This window comes from Rana temporaria, chromosome 7 (assembly GCF_905171775.1).
Source record: "Rana temporaria chromosome 7, aRanTem1.1, whole genome shotgun sequence".
NCBI lineage: Eukaryota > Metazoa > Chordata > Amphibia > Anura > Ranidae > Rana > Rana temporaria.
Genome location: NC_053495.1, coordinates 17,783,745 through 17,798,937, shown reverse-complemented (window position 1 = coordinate 17,798,937; position 15,193 = coordinate 17,783,745).

Genomic DNA, 15,193 nt, shown 5'->3' with positions numbered 1-15,193 from the left:
CCCCCGAGCACAATGGACGGCTGACCGCTGCAATACGAAATACCACTTTAATGAGCGGTGATGATAATTACAGTGTTGAGTTCCTTTTAAGGCTAAAATTGTACAATGAGATTTTTTTTTTTTTTTTATTACCCTCAAATCTTTTGATATTAGCTGAATGTAAATCAGCTTTTCAATAAAATAGAATTGACATTTTAAAATATCATACATGCAAATTAAAGGAACTGTGAGCGAGTATTAGGGATAAACCGCTGAGATGTGAGAGGCTGCCTAGCACAAATCTATCCGTTTTTTTATTCTGAATCCTAATGGCCAATAAATAGTTTCATAACAATAGTCTGGGCTACACAAAGAACAGAGGTAATTTAGGACACTGAAAACTTTTGGTGGTTTCCGCTCTGCGTTGTCACGCGAGAATATCGTTTAATGTTGAGCCAGAGAAGGATGCACAATAACTTTTCTAAACTAATACAACCATAAAAACTCAGTAGGATCAAAAACACTGTATAGCGGATTTTTTTACATTTTTTGGGGATATTTATTATAGTAAAAAATATTGCTTTTTTTTTCAAAATTGTCGCTCTTTTTTTGTTTATAGTGCAAAAAAACGTAGAGGTGAGCAAATACCACCAATAGAAAGCTCTATCTGTGGGGGGAAAAAAAAGGACGTCTTTTTTTTAAAGCTTTAAAGCGGAACTCCACCCTAAAGTGGAACTCCTGCTGATCGGAACCCCCCCCCCCCCCTCCGGTGTCACATTTGACACCTTTCATGGGGGAGGGGGGGTGCAGATATCTGTCTAAAGACAGGTATTTGCACCCACTTCTCGGGCAGACTGTGGGCATGACGTCACCTCCTATACCCCCCCCCCCCCCCCAGTTGTCTTCTGGGAACACTCGGCTCCCAGTACACAGCGGGAGCTAATCGGCAGGCGTAGCGCGACTCGCGCATGCGCCGTAGGGAACCGGGCAGTGAAGCCGGAGCGCTTCACTTCCTGGTTCCCTCACCGAGGATGGCGGGGGGGCAGCAGAGTGATGAGCGATCGCTCATACTCTGCTGCGGACGGCGCTGGTCTCCAGGACAGGTAAGTGTCCTAATATTAAAAGTCAGCAGCTGCAGTATTTGTAGCTGCTGGCTTTTAATATTATTTTTTCAGCCGAGCTCCGCTTTAAGTTTCCTAATTGTAGCTCATAGTGAGTCCATTTATACCCAGTATTTCAGCCCTGATGCAGGGGCAGACATGTCCCCCAGAAACGCATTGGCTTAATTTGATACCGTTGTTCCAATAAATACTTCAATTTAATTTTTTTTGTTTCATGTGAGGCCCAGAGCAAAAAATATATATATTTTTAAAATAGCGGAGGGCATGCATGACTGGGTGAACAGGGGAACAGGTCACATAGGGCTTACCTCAGGATTAGGCAACCTTGGCCCTCCAGCTGTGGTGAAACTACAAATCCTATCATGCCTCTGCCTCTAGGAGTCATGCCTGTGATTGTCAGGGTCTTGCAATGTCTCATGGGACTTGTAGTTTCAAAACAGCTGGAGGGCCGAGGTTGTCTACCCCTGGCTTACCTGATTGGGAGGTAGTCCGTTTTTGGTTGGGAGGGGCTATGTGTCTTTAACCCTCCTGGCGGTATTCCCGAGTCTGGCTCGGGGTGGTATTTCATTACCAAAAGTGGTATCCCCGAGCCAGACTCGGGATCGCCTCGCAGCAGCCACAGGCATGGTTTACTTACCTTGTCCCTGGATCCTGCGATGCCGCCGCGCTGTGTGATCGAGCAGTGTCTCCTCGCTCGATTCACAGTGTCCCTGTGTGCCGCCGAGCTACGTTCCCTGCGACGTTAAGACGCACGGGGGCGGAGAACGGCGCCAAATTCAAAAAAGTAAATAAACACAATACACACAGTATGCTGTAATCTTACAGATTACAGTACTGTATGTAACAAATACACACCCCCTTGTCCCTGGTGGTCTGCCCAGTGTCCTACATGCACTTTATATAATAAAAACTGTTCTTTCTGCCTGGAAACTGTAGATTGTCCATGGCAACCAAAAAGTGTCCCTTTATGTCAAAAGTGGTTTTAGACCAGCTAGAAAACAGCGATAATAAATTATAATCGAATAAATACTGATGCGCTCGTATTAACTCATGTGCAATGTGAATCGTACATATACAATCAAGCAAAAAACCTGGTGAAGAAACTCTTAATATATGTGAGTAGATCATGAAAAAGTCCTGATGATTGAATCAGCCAGTCTGCAGTGATCCTTCCCTAATTGCCAAGCTCTCACTTCAATGTGATCAGGTTACAACAACCTCCAGCAGCGATCAGATGTTTCCAGTTTCATTCAGTCACATGCAAAAGAGGAGGAAAGGAAACGTAGCGCAATATTGTACCATATAGATGTGGATAAAGGCTGCACTTAGTGCACTCACGTATCCTCGCTTATGTTATAGACAGGGTATGTTGCTGCTCAGTTTAAGTGGACTCCTCACTCGGGATAGACATCTGATGGTCCGTCACTGTAGGCTCCTCCCCCACATGTATCGTCACTCGTCACGTGACTTAATCATGGGTAGAACACTTTTTTTTTTTTTTTTTGATAGAGTAAGGGAGATTATTTTTTACCATCCCTGTCCCATTGCAGAGATTTCCCTTCACTTCCTGCCCCATAGCCAAACAGGAAGTGAGAGGAAATCTATGCAAGTTAAGGGAATCCAATGCCCCCTCAGGCCCTAAGAACTAGTGTCTCCACTCGAAAATTTCAGGGTGGGTCTTAAATAGAAAGGGGTATGGCCTTGACAGGAAGGGGTGGGACATATTTAAATTAGGGGGTACACGAGTTTAATCAGGCCTAGGGCAGCACAAAACCTAAATACACTACTGACTGATGGGCACTCATCAAGATACATCATGAGACCTCTATGCAGGCATGGCAAGATTAACACGTTTCACAAAACAAGGTTCACTTAGTCATAATCTGATCAGTCATAGTCTGATTATTTTCATTTTGGATAGAGTAAGGGAGGGTTATAGCCCCTGTCATTTTATTTTTTACCATCCCTGTCCCATTGCAGAGATTTCCCTTCACTTCCTGCCCTATAGCCAACCAGGAAGTGAGAGGAAATCTATGCAAATTAAGGGAATTCAATGCCCCCTCAGGCCCTAAGAACTAGTGTCCCCACTATAAAATTTCAGGGTGGGTCTTAAATAGAAAGGGGTATGGCCTTGACAGGAAGGGGTGGGACATATTTAAATTAGGGGGTGCACAAGTTTAATCAGGCCTAGGGCAGCACGAAACCTAAATACACTACTGACTAACGGGCACTCATAGATGGCACTGATAGGCGACACTGGTGGGCACTGAAAGGCGGACCACGGATCGGCGGACCAGCGTGCCGGCTGTTATCCTGAAAGACGTCATATGATGTCTAGTCAGGATAACAGAACCACCACCCGGACATAATTTTGCTATAGGCCTTGCGGGAAGTGGTTAATGGGAGTTAATGGTATGGGTTGGGGTGGAGTAGGGGTCAAGTCCTGGGGAAAAAAGTGTGGGAACTCCTACCCAAGATCCACTCCCCCACCAAAAAAAAAAAAAATGATACGCTCATATGTATAATTACTAAACCGCGGAGGTCTGCCGCGAGTTATCGCAGGATTTAGAAAGAAGCACGTTCTTTCTAAATCCCGCGATAACTCGCGGCAGACCTCCGCAATGTCTCCTGGGAACAATGACAAAAGCTCCCAGGAGACATTGCGGCATCGAGGAAGTGAAGGAATACCCGCATACTACCCGATACAGGAAGCGGCCAGTAACAAAGGATTACTAAGGTTCGCCTCCCCCTGACAGTGAATCGAGCTGGGCATCGCCGCTTAGTGAAGGATTGGCTCAGGCGGCTCTCGGCTAATCTAGTCCTGCAAAGGGAACTGAGTTCCTGCTGTGAAAAAAGTGCAGGAACTCCGTTCCCACGCGTTCCCGCAGGACTTGAGCCCTGGGGTGGAGTATGGGTTTGGCCTGGCAGACATTGGCTAAGGTTGGGACATCTATTCTACACTGGTCATTAACTTTTATACTGGACATTCCTCAATACCCACCCAAGCGCTTTTTATTTTTTATTTTTTTGTGGCTCTCTGCAGTTGATACAATTGTCAATTCATCCCTATCAAGAGTCAGAAAATCAAATGAATTTTTCTAAATGTATAATTTTAGACCAAAATTCAAACTATGATAGCTTGAAAATCTACAGGGCACGCCATATTTATCTTTTACTTACCGAAAGCTTCAAGAAGGAATAGATAAATCTACCGACCCTCCCAACTTCGCCCAAAAAGTACGACAGTTCAGCCTTGTTCTCAATGCCATGATTTGCTTTTTATGCAAAAAGACACATTCATTATTCCTCCATTTTCCGGTGACAGATGAAGATTGCATTTTTTCTGCACAGAGAGTCTGCGTACGATCGGCAGGGTGCTAAATCAACAGCACAATATGCAAACAAAAGATACCAATTCATTTGTAATATGCAAATGACGGCAGCATATGCACAAGGCACTTGTAAAATAATAAATATACTCTGTAATTACTGGGGTTGTCAGCGATTTGAACAATTACGCTGTAATATGTCAAAATAACCTCCCATAACTGTAAATGCTTTACGCTCACACATCATAATACGGGGGAATTAATTGCGGCACCTTTAGGTAGCAAATGGGTTAACGGCACGGTCATTAGACGTGGGTTTTTTTTTTCCAGTGGAGAAATGCAATTTAGAGGTTTAATTTATATCCCCTCAAACGCTTGACCCCGTAGCGGCCCGATCATTACTGTAGAAATCCCACTTTCCCCCCAATTAATGGGCAGATAGAGCTCATTTTTCACATTCAGGTGGCAGATCTTATTTGGCTTTGTGCAGTTATTTATGTAGCTTTGTATTTATCGCTCAGTTCTTATGACAAATGCCATTTTGGGTTTAAAGTGCAACCATGGGCGAAATAAATAATCACGTCTGCCCAGGGCCGATCCGCCCTATAGGCTCACTATGCAAGCCGCTTAGGGCCCCACAAAGCTGCGGGGGGCCACACAAATTACTAGAGGCCCGCCTGGTGAGAAGGCATTTTCGGCCCCTCACTCCGCTTCTCAACTCGCTGGCTGCATAGGAGAAGAGGAGAATACCCCCCCCCCCCCGCTTCTCAACTTTAATGTTCAATGTGACATGTCAATATCGGCAGCGCCCCCCCCCCCGCGCGCTTCTCAACTTTAATGTGACATGTCTTTTTCGGCAGCCCCCCCCCCCTACTTCTCAACTTTAATGTGACATGTAATTTTGATTAGGGCCCCAGGGAGGTCAGGATCGGCACTGCGTCTGCCGCACCAGAAAGACGTATCCAAGTGCTACTGGTTCTTCAAAACCTATTTGTTAAAAAAACAAAACAAAGGAAACCTCGTACTTCAATGAGCTGAAGGGCTCTGGTAAGATGGTTTACAAACAACAAGGCTTCCCTTGGTGGGTACCCGGAATGTGACTCAAGGTATAGAATGCAAAAAGAGTTAATTCATTCATTTTGGTGCTCTTTTTGCATTCTATACTTTGAGTCTCATTCCGGGTACCCACCAAGGGAAGCCTTGTCCAAGACACTTTCAATTATTTATAATTTGAGCACATGCGACGTGTCACAGAGGCCAATACACCCTTCACCAGGGCTACAAAATACACTATATGGACAAAAGTATTGGGGCGCCTGCTTTTACACACACATGAGCTTTAATGGCATCCCAGTCTTAATCCGTAGGGTTCAATATTGAGTTGCCCCCCACCCTTTGCAACTATAACTGCTTCAATTTTCTGGAGAGGCTGTCCACAAGGTTTAGGAGTGTGTCTATGGGAATGTTTGACCATTCTTCAAGAAGCACATTTGTGAGGTCAGGCACTGTTGGAGGAGAAGGCTTTGCAGTCTCTAATTCATGCTCTAATTCATCCCAAAAATGTTCTATCGGGTTGAGGTCAGGGCTCTGTGTAGGCCAGACAGAGGGTTAGGGGTCCTACAGCCTCATAGGACAGAGGAGAATGAAAACTCCTCCTACAAGCTTTAACCAGACACTGATAGAAGTCATAAGACTGCTTGTCATGGATATGCAATATTCTGGCAGCTTACCTGTTTCCATCTGTCCATTAGAGGCCTGACTCTGTTCTGGTTACCTTCTTATTTCCTCTCCTTCCTGTATGGCCCCACCTAGGCCATCCCAGGAAGTCTATATTAACTGTTGCACTACAGGCCTGCAGTACTGTTCAACAGTGTTGTTTGCTTAAGTTCCTGTCTGCAATGTGCTACGTTTACCTTCCTGTGTACCGTTTTTGGCTCGTTCCTGACTTCTGTTTGCCTGTGCCCTTGACTGTTTGCCTGTCCCTCTGTTACCCTAGTCTGCATGTTGCCCTGACCTCGGCTTACCCATCACTACTGTTTGTCCTGCTTGCTGCTTCCCCTCTCTCTCTGCGGAGCGTGACCTAGGGGATCCCAGGGGTCACGACCTGGATCCAGCTGCTGCGAAGGTCATCCTCACCACTAGAGGCTCTGGTGAACACAAAGCTGGGTCTTAGACTCTGCGCCCTGGGAGATCTTGGGTTCACGCTTCCTCTCTGATAGCAGCAGTTAGCTATAGGGTTCACTACCCTGAGGTGCATCCCTGACCCCAACGGGGTGCACTTGTCACCTGGCCACCTGCTCTACTGATGAGAAAAGATATTTAGCAGTTTATATTTACTGCAGGTCACATGACAGTTGTACACAATGTATGGCTTCTTTTCATGCCATCTATTGTGCACAATTGTGTTTGCTAGCTGTGATTAGTCAATTTGATCACATGGTACAGACAGGGTCAATCACAGCCCATCTATACCAAGTATTAGCTTGGCCCAAGCTTGGCCCAATCACAGCTAATCACAACAAAACAAACTGAAGGATTCTGTTTCATTCAGGAAAATACTTGCTTATAGCAATGTAATTTACTACTGTAAGCAAATATAATGTGTAAAAAAAATCGGATCACTTCCAGAGTAGTACAATGTTATTATGGTAACATTATATTGCTCTGGTCACAGTGTTGTAAAAAAAATGATAACTTTTTTTGTACTGTCACCAGTCAGTGTCCCTGATCACCACCACACCAGTTATATTATAACGCTGTACTGCACTGCACTGGTGACTTTATGTAAAAAAAAAGTGAACTTCAAAATACTAAATACCTTGGACTGTCTACTTTCCAAAAAGGGGGTCATTTGGATGGTATTTCTACTATCTTGGCATTTTAGGGCCTCAAGAAATGAGTCTGTCAGTACATCAAGGAATGATCAATTTTCAGACACAGTGGAACCTCGGATTGCGAGTAACACGGTTAACGAGCATTTCGCAATACAAGCACTGTATTCTAAAAAATCCTGACTCCGTTTGCGAGTGTTGTCTCGCAAAACAAGCAGGATTCAAGCCACAGCGCTGTGCAGTACCGCGTTTGGCCTGAGGTGGGGAGCCGATCAACGCTGTTCGGAAATGCTCGAAAAGACTCAAAAATACTCCGTTCCCAAGGTTTTCCGAGGTCAGCCGAGCTGTCCTCTGGCCTTTCCGTGTGTTTCCGAGGCTCTCCTGCTCCCCCCCCCCACCTCTGGCCACATGCGGTAATGCATGCCATTGAAGTCAATGCGGAACAAATTATTTTCGTTTCCATTGACTTCAATGGGGAAATTCGCTTTGATATGCGAGTACTTTGGATTACGAGCATTTTCCTGGATCGGATTATGCTCGTAATCCAAGGTTCCGCTGTAAATCCCATAGTTTGTGGACTGTATAGCTTTCCTACAGACATAATAATATACACTGATATGTGTTATTTTCTCCAAAGAAATGTAGCATTTTGGGTTAAATTTATGAAGAACAATCATTTATTTGCAACATTTTATAAACAGAAAAGAAGAAATACAAGTTTTTTTTTTTTTTTGTTTATTTTGAAAAAAAAAAAAAAAACAGCGGTGAATAATTATTGCCAAAAGAAAACTCTACTGAAGTGAAAAAAAAAAAATTCATATGGGTACAGTGTAGCGTGACTGCACAATTGTCATTCAAAGGGCGACATCGCTGAAAACTGGCCTGAGCAGAAGGGGGGGGGGGGGGATTGCCCGGTATCGAAGTGGTTAATCATGTATTACGCCAGCCCCAAAAAAAGTTTGGATTCGGATACACTTTGAAGCCTAGTTCACACTGTAGCGCTCATTACTGTCATGTGTGAAAACACGCTTTTTGCGCGGTGGGGTGTTACATTGCCATTTATTCTTAATAGTACCCTAATGCCCTGTACACGATCGGTTCGTCTGATGAAAACGGACCGATGGACCGTTTTCATCAGACGAACCGATCGTGTGTGGGCCCCATTAGTTTTTTTCCCATCTGTGAAAAAAAAATAGAACCTGTTATAAATGTTTCTTATGGTTAAAAAAACGATAGAAAAAAACAATCGTCTGTGGCAGTGGCGTAGAGTGGGTTGTCAGCACCCGGGGCAAGGCAAGAAATTTGCGCCCCCAATCCACTGTCTTTTAGCACTCCCTTCTAAATGTGTGTGGTGTGCAGGGTTGAGGGGGTGCGATGTGTGCGGCGTACAGGGTTGAGGGGGTGCACTGTGTGTGTCGTGCAGGGTTGAGGGGGTGCACTGTGTGCGTCGTGCAGGGTTGAGGGGGTGCACTTTGTGCGTTGTGCAGGATTGAGGGGGTGCACTGTGTGCGTCGTGCAGGATTGAGGGGGTGCACTGTGTGCGTCGTGCAGGATTGAGGGGGTGCACTGTGTGCGTCGTGCAGGATTGAGGGGGTGTGCTGTGTGCAGGGCCCTGTAGGAGCACAGTGACAAGCAGGAGTCAGACTCGTCACTCAGGAGAAGCGGCGGCGGAAGTCCGGGCTGTGGGGCGGGCTAAGAGAACGCGGGCAGAGCGAGGGGGGATCCTGGAGGACTCAGAGACACATGTATAGAGATGGAGGATGCCACCCTCGACTGCCCTAAATTCCCCCCAGCCCCCCTCTCCGCACGCTGCCAGTGCCCGGTCACATTCCCTGGCAATACTGGCATCACCGTCTTCACTCACTCTGCACTGTTCAGTCACTCACTGCGGACACTGCAGTGAGTGACTGAACAGTGCAGAGTGAGCGAAGACGATGATGCTGAAGAAGAAGTGCTCAGTGTTACCGCGGTGCTGGAGCCTAAGCCGCACCGCATCGCAACTGTTTTATTATAGCGCACAGCTGCTAATCACCCGCTAAATCTTCCGCCTGTCACTGCGCCCCTCCAAATGTTGCGCCCAGGGCCACTTCCCCCCTGCCCCCCCCCCACGCTACGCCACTGGTCTGTGGGGAAATCCATCGGTCAAAAATCCGCGCATGCTTAGAATCAAGTCGACGCATGCTCGGAAGCATTGAACTTAATTTTTCTCAGCACGTCGTTCTGTTTTACGTCACCGCGTTGGACACGATTGGATCTTTAACCAATGGTGTGTAGGTAAGACTGATGAAAGTCAGCTTCATCAGATATCTGATGAAAAAATCCATCGGTTTGTTTTCATCAGACGAACCGATCGCGTGTACAGGGCATCACACGCCGTGCCAATGGACGTTGCTAATGCATTGTGCACTGCATTGCCAAATAAATGCATGCACTTTTTTTGGTGTGCTTAGGTTACACAACGCACAATAAGGCTCAAAGTAACCCAGGCTCCAAATATTCTTTATTAGCTGGTAAATTAACGAACATCTCCTTCCACTTGGGTCTTTACCTTTTCAATTTTAACCAGAAAACATTTTTATTTTTTCTGATTGGCATGTTGCCCGTCTCCTACGAAAAATCCACTTTCATTCCCTGGCCTGGCGTGTCACTGTGAGCACCGCGGGGGGCCCGCCTCAGCTCTGCGACGTGCTCTGCGGAAGACAACAATTAAAGTGTAATGTACAAGGTGTCCCGTCACAGGCGGCAGACGTGCAAAGAAATAACGGCGGGCTCCCGTGGAAAATTAAAGGCCTGTCATACATGGAAGACAATTACACCATCGCAGTTCTCTCCCTCATAATTGTACGTGTTGGGCGTCTGCGTGTCATATTTGCAAATAATTATACGCTGCTTATGGTGCATTTTGTGTTATCTAAGCGGCCCCTCCACATGGGAGCTGATAGAGCGTCCGGGGGCACCTGCTGCCTTCCAGCTTTTATTGTTTGGTCTAGGTATCCGGCTGTGCGGGACCGGCTACAGGTGGCCCGGCATCGATTTTGAAGATGCAGCAAAGTCACTCTGATGTTTCAGAGACGTGTGATCATAACAATGCTGCACATTTTGGCCCAGATTCTGGTAGAATGGCGTAAAACTATGTCATTTACGTTACGCCGCCGCAAGTTTTACAGGCAAGTGCTTTATTCTCAAAGAACTTGCCTGTAAAGTTGCTGCAGCGTAGCGTAAATCCCCCGGCGCAAGCCCGCCTAAATTCAAATGATCCGGGTAGGGGGCGTGGATCATTTAAATTAGGCGCGTTCTCGCGCTGAACGTACTGCGCATGCGCCGTACCTAAAATTTCCCGACGTGCATTGCGCTAAATGACGTCGCAAGGACGTCATTGGTTTCGACCTGAACGTAAATGGCGTCCAGCCCCATTCACGGACGACTTACGCAAACGACGTAAATTTTAAAATTTTGATGCGGGAACGACGGTCATACAAAATGACATTTCAACAAAAGTCATTTAAAACTACTCGATCTAATGAATTGTTGGGGATTATTTGGAATTCATTTTCCCTTTTAAACAAAGACAAATAGAAAAGTGATGGCAGAAAAAGAGTCTGCCCACTTAAAAAAAATATATATATATATTCTTCCAGAAGTGCATTTGTGAGGTCAGGCACTGATGTTGGACAAGAAGTCCTGCCTCGCAGTCTCCAAGGTCCATAAAGACATCAATGAGTGAGTTTGGAGTGGAGGAACTTGACTGGCCTGCACAGAGACCTGACCTCAACCTGATAGAACACCTTTGGGATAAATTAGAGACTGTGAGCCAGGCCATCTCCTCCAACATCAGTGCCTGACCTCACAAATGCTCTTCTGGAAGAATGGTCAAACAATCACATAGAAACACTCCTAAACCTTGTGGACGCCCTTCCCAGAAGAGTTGAAGCTGTTATAGCTGCAAAAGGGGGGGGGGGAATTCCACTCAATATTGAACCCTACGGACTAAGACTGGGATGCCATTAAAGTTCATGTGCCCCCCCGGCCTTGGCATAATTTTCTTCTACGCAGGTGTCTCCAATGGAGTGTTAAAGGGGTTTAAAGCCTCGTGTTTTTTCACCTTAATGCATCCTATGCATTAAGGTGAAAAAACACCTTGCACTGTCCGGCACCCCAGCCCCCCTGTTTTACTTACCTGAGCCCCGAACTTCCAGACAAATCTTTCACTGCTCCAGGTGAGCCTCGTATATCATTAAGGGTTGTTGAACCACCAGGGTGCTGGCGATGCTGATTATAGCAAATGGACGAAAAAAACTCTGGATGGCCGCACTCCAAGATAACTAAAATAAAGTTGGTCTTTATTTTCAAATGCACATGCATTCACCGCAAACAACAGGTACAGTATAGGCCGACGCGTTTCACGCTGTACTTCAGCGCTTAGTCATGGCCCCGAACTTCCGTTGGCGCGATCCCGCGTCGCTTTCCCCATGACTTTTCAGCTCTTCATTGGATAGATTGATGGCAGCACAGCCATTGGCTCCCACTGCTGTCAATCAAATCAAATGACGCGGCTGTCGGGGGGGTGGGGCAGAGTCATACACTCGGAGGCTATGTACGCAGAGTGTATGACACGGGAGCGCGCCCGCAAGGTAACCCCCTCAGGAGAGAGCTTCCCAGAGAGGGTTAGCTATTGCGGGGAGGAGCCGCGCTTGCCGCCTTGGGACTAGGGTGACCACATGTCCCGGATTGCCCGGGAGAGTCCCGCATTTTGCAGGTCTGTCCTGGGCACATTCATTTCAGGACAGTACAGTCACAGCCACCCCCTGGGCTAATCTGATGCCCCCAAAAACCACCGCCACATCACCGCTTTACTCACTGACAGTACTTGTCCTGGCCGGGAATGCCTTGGAGGAGCATACTCCCCGCCCCCTGCTTGTGATTGGAGAAATCATAAATCCCTCCTCTTGTGTCCAATCACTGTGATTCGTTACAGCACAAGCTGATTTTTGGGAAGGGAGGGTATCCCTGAATGGTAGTTTGGAAATGTGGTCACCCTACGGGTACCCCAGAAGAGGATGATCGGGGCCACTCTGTGCAAAATGAACTGCACAGTGGAGGTAAGTATAACATGTTTGTTATTTATTTATTTTTTTAAACGTGAACCTATAGTATCACTTTAACCTCTCACCTTCTATTCTGGTGACAATTTTGGATTTCTCGTCACTTTCTGTCCCTCTGACAATGGCCACCAGGACCATCAGGGAGGCCGAATCTCCCCAGAGGGGGACACAGGCAGCAACAAAAACCTGACAGAGGTTCTAGCAACTCCCCAATCCATCCAAATTTTTAAAAAGCAAGAAAACATTTTGGGCTAGATTCTCGTAGATCCGCGTATCTACGAGCGGGGCGTAGCGTATGCCATTAACACTACGCTGCCGCAACTTACTGGAGCAAGTGCCGTATTCTCCAAGCACTTGCTCCGTAATTTGCGGCGGGTAAACTAAATGGCCCGGCGTATCCCCGCGTAAATCAAAGGGGGCGGCTTGTATTTAAATTAAGCGCGCCCCTGTGCCAAACGAATTGCGCATGCGCCGGCCTTAAACGTAGGCCACTGCGCATGCTCCGTAGTATGCCGCAAATACATTGGTTGCGACGTGAACGTAATTAACGTACAGCCCTGTTCGCGACGAGTTACGTAAACGACGTAAACGACGGAAAAACCTGACGCTGTCCCGACGGCCATACTTAACATGGCATACGGCGGACCGACGTAAGGTTACCCCTCATATAGCAGGGGTAACCTTACGCTTACGGAAACGACGTAAACTACGGCGAAGCGGCGCAAAAACGTTCGGGAATCGGCTTATCGGCTCATTTGCATATCCGACGCTGAAATGGACGTAAACGCCACCTAGCAGCCAGCGTAGTATTGCATTTAGGATCCGACGGTGTAAGTGACTTACACCAGTCGGATCCTAGCCTAATTCCGGCTAGCCTAATGATACGCCGGCGGGATTTTCGAATTACGCCGGTGTATCTGTAGATACACCGGCGTAATTCTTTTGAGAATCTGGCCCATAGGCTTCAGATACCCATGGAGTGTCATTCCAGCAAAGATAAAACATCACAGGCGGACAACAAGCCGCCACTTCATGAGCACAAGGACATAGCGATCCCTGTTCTATCCGCAGTCAGGAAAACTCCATTAGCAGCTCTCTTCAATAATGGATCAGCATGTTCTTGTTCGCCATGGCGGAGGCCTCGGATGAGCCCGGCGAGGAAAGGGTCCGAATGAAAAGGCGGCTTTATCATTTGGAAACACAATCGGTATTGGAGGCCCATAAAGGGGACGGTGGGCGATCAGATAAGGAGCGCGGCGAGGGGGCATAATAGGCAGCATTAGATCACAATCGGTACACGGGGAACCTGAGACTTCGTCATTAGATAGAGATCTGCAGGAAACACAACACTGCTCCATTGTAGCCTCCCGCTGACACACATCTCAGTGTCCAGTATCTGGGTCACCCGCTTGCATGGCACTGACTGTAGGTGGCGCTGTAATATTAACGATGAATTGTGCTCTGTCGCCTTCCTCAACATCAAACATCTCAAAATAAACCTACGTTGAGAGAATACAGTGGGGTCAGTACTGGGACTAGGGCAGTGTTTCTCAATTCCAGTCCTCAGGCCCCCCCAACAGGTCAGGTTTTCAGGATTTCCATTATTTTGCACAGGTGATTTGATCAGTTTCACTGCCTTAGTAATCACCACAGCCTTTTCATCTGAGGGAAATCCTGAAAACCTGACCTGTTGGGGGGGCCTGAGGACTGGAATTGAGAAACACTGGACTAGGGTGACCACATTTCCAAACTACCATTCAGGGACACCCCCCCTTCCCAAAAATCAGCTTGTGCTGTAACGAATCACAGCACAGTTATTGGACACAAGAGGCGGGATTTATGATTTCTCCAATCACAAGCAGGGGGCGGGGATTGTGCTTCTCCAGACATTCCCGGCCAGGGCAAGTATTGTCAGTGAGTAAAGCGGAGATGTGGCGGCCTTTTTTGGGGGCATCAGATTGGCTTTTTCCGGCGTAAAGTTACCCCTGCTATATGAGGGGTATCCTATGTTAAGTATGGCCATCGTTCCTGCGTCAAATTTTTAAATTTTACGTTGTTTGCGTAAGTCGATTCCGAAAAGGGCTGGACGTAAGTTACGCTCACGACGAAACCAATGACGTCCTTGCGACGTCATTTGGAGCAATGCACGCTGGAAAATTTGACGGACGGCGCATGCGCAGTTTGTTCGGGGCGGGGACGCGCCTGATTTAAAAGAGATATGTATCCAAATCACCAGGGGGGCCGTGTTAAACCAGAACGTGGGCCGCCATTGGCCCACGGACCAGACTTTGGACATGCCTGCCCTAACTTTTTTGTTAACCCTAAGGCCGAGTACTCACGAGCAGACATGTCCGATGAAACCGGTCCGCGGACCGTTTTCATCGGACATGTCTGCCCGGGGACTGCCCGGGGACTTCTGTTCGATGGCTGTACACACCATCGAACAGAGGTCCGCGCGTAAACAATACGCGGGGTGTGTCCGCGGTGTCGCCGCGTCGATGACGCGGTGTCGCCGCCACAATGACGTGGCGACGTGGGCGGCCTGCCTTTAAAATGCTTCCACGCATGCGTCGAAGTCATTCGGACATGTACGGTAGGTCTGTACAGACGACCGTACATGTCCGGGCGGACAGGTTTCCAGCGGACTGTTTTAAAGCAAGTCCAGGAAACAGTTGTCCGCTGGAAACCTGTCCGATCCGCCCGAAAATGGTCCGCTCGGGCCAACACACGGCCAAACATGTCTGCTGAAAATGGTCCGCGGACCAGTTTCAGCAGACATGTTTGGTCGTGAGTACGGGGCCTAACACTAACCTCAACGCTAACTCTAAATC